This window comes from Rhinopithecus bieti, unplaced genomic scaffold, assembly GCF_001698545.2.
Source record: "Rhinopithecus bieti isolate Rb0 unplaced genomic scaffold, ASM169854v2 scaffold_1014, whole genome shotgun sequence".
Taxonomy (NCBI): domain Eukaryota; kingdom Metazoa; phylum Chordata; class Mammalia; order Primates; family Cercopithecidae; genus Rhinopithecus; species Rhinopithecus bieti.
This window is the reverse complement of record NW_016803499.1, coordinates 3,091,368-3,096,591: the sequence shown is the minus strand read 5'-3', so window position 1 is coordinate 3,096,591 and position 5,224 is coordinate 3,091,368.

Sequence of the window (5,224 nt, the reverse complement as noted above, 5' to 3'; positions counted from 1 at the left end):
AACTATAGGTGCATGCCACTGTACCTGGCTGATTTTTTGTGGAGATGGGGTCTTGCTATATTGGCCAGGCTGGTCTTGAACTTCTAGCTTTAAGCAGTCCTCCCACCTCAGCCTCCTAAAGTGTTGCGATCACAAGCATGAGACACCATGCCTAGCCTAAGAACAAAACTTTAAATGGGACATGATGACATAGGTTGGTGGGATATGAATTGGCTAACTGGTACAGACCACCAACCACAGATAATTCTCCAAGTTCCAATAAAATGTCCCCACAGACACTGAACCATAAAGTATATGATACCACAGACCTGAGAGACAGCTTCATGTCAACATCAGAGAAGAATGGACAAAAGTTTAACCCCACAGAGAGCAGTGTACTAAGTAAGTTCTGCCAAAGAAACTGGGAATTAGACTGAGAATTGAGCACTTAATTTGCTTCCCTGTTTGGGAGCTGAGAAAGGAAATCCACCAAGTACAATTATTTGCCTGATCATTTAAAACATGATGCCTTTACAGAACTTGCCTTTTCAGGGATTTTAAAAGGAAGCAAACCAGCAAATCAACCAACCTACAAACAAACTCCAGAAAAAAACAAAATAAATAAATAAATAAATGCCAATAAGGGGCAAAACAGGAGAAACACAAACAGTATCTAAAAGATGAGGATCGCAGTCTGAAAATGTTCTATTGCAGAATCCCCCCGACCCAAATAAAGATCAGGAGACTGATTGGGTTAAATCCTATGAAATTGCCATTTTTATAAGTCTAAAACAGCTCAATATAGGCAATTTCAGAGGGTTCAACTTAATGTATATTCAACATAAGATATAGTTTGGGTGTCCCCACTCAAATCTCATCTCAAATTGTAATCCCCACATGTCAAGGAAGGGACCTGGTGGGAGGTGATTTGATCATCGGGGTGGTTTCCCCATGTTGTTCTGGTGATAGTGAGTTTCTCATGAGATCTGATGGTTTAAAAGTGTGTGGTGGTACCCCCTTGCGCACTCTCTTTCCTGCCGCCATGTAAGACATGCCTTGCCTTCACCTTCTGACATAATTGTAAGTTTCCTGAGGCTGCCCAGCCATGCATGACTGTGAGTCAATTAAACCTCTTTCCTTTATAAATTACCCAGTCTCAGGTAGTTTTTTTATAGCAGTGTGAAAACAGGCTAATACAACATATCAAAGACAGAAAACAAAAAGAAATGCACACACAATCATAGAATAAAGAGACAAAATAGGACTGGATATCTTGGTAATAATAATAAATGTAAATGGGACATATTCTTTAATTGAGAAGACTCTAAAATTCAGTTATGTGCCATTTCCAGGTGATACCCCTAAAATGTAGTTGCTCAAAAGGTGAAAAAAGTATGTAGGAAAATACATACTAAATAAATGCAAATACAAAGAAAGAAGGGGCCGAGCATGGTGGCTCCACGCCTGCAATCTCAGCACTTTGGGAGGTCAAGGTGGGCGGATCACTGAGGCCAGGAGTTTGAGGCTAGCCCAACCAACATGGCAAAACCTTGTCTTTACTAAAAATACAAAAAATTACCTGGGCATGGTAGCACATGACTATAGTCCCAACTGCTTGGGAGGCTGGGGTGTGAGAATTGCTTGAACCTAGGAGGCAGAGCTTGCAGTGAGCCAAGAACTTGCCACTCTACTCCAGCCTGGGTGACAGAGTGAGACTCTGCCTAAAAAAAAAAAAAAAAAAAGGGTCACAATATTAATATTGGCCCAAGTAAAATTCAATAGCAAAAACAGAAGCAGAACAGAGAAGGTAACTTTATTTTTACTTTTATTTATTTATTTTTTGAGACAGGTCTTGCTATGTTGCCCAGGCTCAGCTTGAACTCCTGGGCTCGAGTGATCCTCCTGCCTCAGTCTCCCAAGTAGTTAGGACTATAGGTGCATATTACTGGCTATGTTTATGGATGATAAAATTCAAAATAAAGATACACTGACTTAAGTTTCTTGGTGATAGATAATTATGCCTTAAAATATATAATGCAAACATGGCTAGAAATATACGGAGAAATGGACAGAAATCCATCAAGGCCCCAAATCTTCTTTTCATCATTTGATTTTCAAAAAACTCTGAAAGGCAAAACCTTTTCATAAGCCTAACACCAGCTAGGGAATGAAACTGGACTTGAACTGTTAGGAGGCTATTTATAGTCTTATCTCACTCAGTGTGGGTATTTGTGTATTTCACTGAAGAAACATCACTGGATTTGATTATGGGGTCCTGCCTCCCATCTGTCTGGAGGCTTTACGTGAATGCCTTATATTACTTTTCTAAAAACTAGATCACTCTGAGTTTTGATTTATAGCCTGCTCCAGTAGATTTGTGTAAGTGCTTGTGGACCTGTGCTAAAGATATCTTGAACATACTTCTCTCAGTCTTTGGCCTATGAAATAGGCAAAAAATAGAGTATACGACATAATCGTAACTATAATAGGTAAAATTATAATTAATAAACGCCTTTATGTGTGTGTTTATTACCTTACCAATTGAGAATGCACATTTTCTGGCTCTTATTGTAATAGTTTTATGTTTATATAAATCACACTGTATGATTCCAAAGCAATAAAATCAGAAATTTATAACCCAACCACGTGGTTTTAAAAAACACTCTTCTAAATTAGGTCAAAGCAGAAGTAAAAACTGAAATTACAGACATCCAAATTTATGGGATGTGGTCAAGGTTGAATTTAGAGACGTATTAAATGCTTTCATTATTAAGGTATAAAAAAGGAGAACAAATAAGAACGAGAAAAGGGACTCTGCCGCAGAGTTGGAGAATTCATACAGTTACAAAGAAGCTATGGAAGACCCACGACTGATAAATGGCTTCATGTTTACTGGGTGTCTGTGATGTGGCTACTACTGGCTAGAAAAATACAAGTGGCAAAATTACTGAATTAAGGAGGGGTTGAAAACCTGAAAAGACAAACACCCATAGGGGAAATTGAAAAGTTATTAAAGAATTGTCCTCCCAAAAGGCTGAATTCCCTCAAGCCCTCAAGTAATCAGTCATCCCTATACGACGTAGACCACTCTTACTGAAACACGGGATGAAGAGTTTCTCTAGTCCCACCACAGAAAACTGCAGACATACCTAATTTGTAAACATAGATTCATAAATTCACAAAGTAAGATTTCAAATAAAACAATGCAAACACAGTCCGACAGAGTATTTTAAGGCATACAGCATAAACAGTCAGGTTTTATTCAAAGAAAGGGAGCCAGGCTCAGTATTAGACAATCTACTAATAATTCCTCTCATTAATGGGCCAAAAGGAGGAACAATCCCTACTATCATTTGAATAATTTCCAAAGAGACATTTGATAAAATTCAATATTTATTTCTGATTTGAAAAGTAAAGGAAATTCTTAGTAAGTAAAGGCCAGCAGGATACTTCCTTGCCATGATGAAAATATCCATTTGAAACCAGCAACCACCTTTGTACTCAGTGACCGACCACTAAACACATTTCCACTAGAGTCAGGGACAGGGCAGAATGCCCTGCTGTTACTGCTACAAGTTCCTACAGAGGTGTAGTTTTGGTAAGGAGGAGACAAACTATAATTATTTTATCTGTGTATAAATCCTAGCGCATTCATGAAAAACTTACTAGGCTGTATTGTAGGAGAATTCAGAAGGTGGCTGGTTAGAAAGTAATTATATAACTTTCTTATATACCAGCCAGAGCCACGTAGGAAATATAATATAAAATAAAGACATTCACAATAGCAACCCAAATTATAAAATCCCTGGTAATACATTAAACAATGTAGTGGGTAATTTTAAGCGTACACTTGACCAGGTTAAGGGATCCCCAGATAACAGTAAAGCATTATTCCTGGGTGTGTCTGTGAAGGTGTTTCCAGAAGACATTGGCATTGGAATCAGTGGATTGTGTAAAGAAGATTGACCCTCGCCCAGTGTGATCCTTCTTTCTCTTGGAACTGGGACACACTTCTTTTCCTCTCTCTGACATCAGAGCTCCTGCTGCTAATACACGGACCTTCACACCCAAGATTTACATCTGCGCGCCCCTCTCACCCCCGCTGCCAGTGCCAGGTTCTCAGGGCTTTGGCCTTGGACTAAGAGTTACTTGGTGGCATAAAACAATAACAAAACATCATTCTCTAGTGGATCTGGAGACTGAAAGTTCAAAATCAAGGTGTCAATCACCTCTTTCTGAAGGTTCTCGGGGAGGATCCTTCCTGTCTTTTCCAACTTCTGGGGTCTCCTGGCATTCCTCGACTGTGGCCGCATCACTCCAGTCTCTGCCTCATCTTCACATGGCCTTCTCCTCTGTGTCTGTCTTTCATCTTCTTATAGGGACACCAGTTACTGGATTAGGGCCCACCTTACGCCAGCATGACCTCATCTCAATTTAACTAATTACATATGCAAAGGGCCTGTTTCCAAATAAGTTCCCATTCACAGGTACCAGAGATGAGAACGTCAACATATCTTTTTGGGGGACACAGCTCAACCTACAGCACCATCTAAGCAGATCACTCATTTGCTTGCTTTTTCCACACCTGGTAAGTTTGCTTGTATTGTATTGCATGGACAGAGCGTAGGCTGTGTCTGAAGCTGCAGCATTCCTTTGGAGAGACTTCAATGAAAGAAATGGTCTTGTAAGATCTCTGGAAGCCTGAGATTTTATGACTCCATGAAGAGGAATACTCAGGGCTTCAGAGAGCAATTTAAAGGAGAAATGGGCTCTATGTCCTTCACGTCATGGGGTAGGAACCTCAGGGAGGCTGACTGGGGCCACATCTACTCTTGCTGAAGAATCCCACTCCCAAGAGGTCCAGAAGTTGGTGTGGCCATCATGTCAAGGTTCAGGCAATGCCTAGAGCACATGTTATCAATACCATGCTTGTGGAAGCACATGGCTTGAGATGCCGGAAGAACTGGTGCTGAGTTATCTGACCCCAGTAAGAACCACTTCAGGAGGTGACCAGTGGCCATTCTATCGAAGACCCATGAATGACCCATTAGGGACAGGTGTCAAGTTAAAATCCAAGGCGAGAAGATCAAAGACGCTTTCACAGGACATCTCATACCAACAGGACACCTGCACGATTAGAATAGATTGTTAGGTTCATCACCAGAACGTCGTCATCACTATCATTAGGCTATCATAAGAATCCACGTGATTAGAATATATTATTAGAATTATCCACATGATTAGG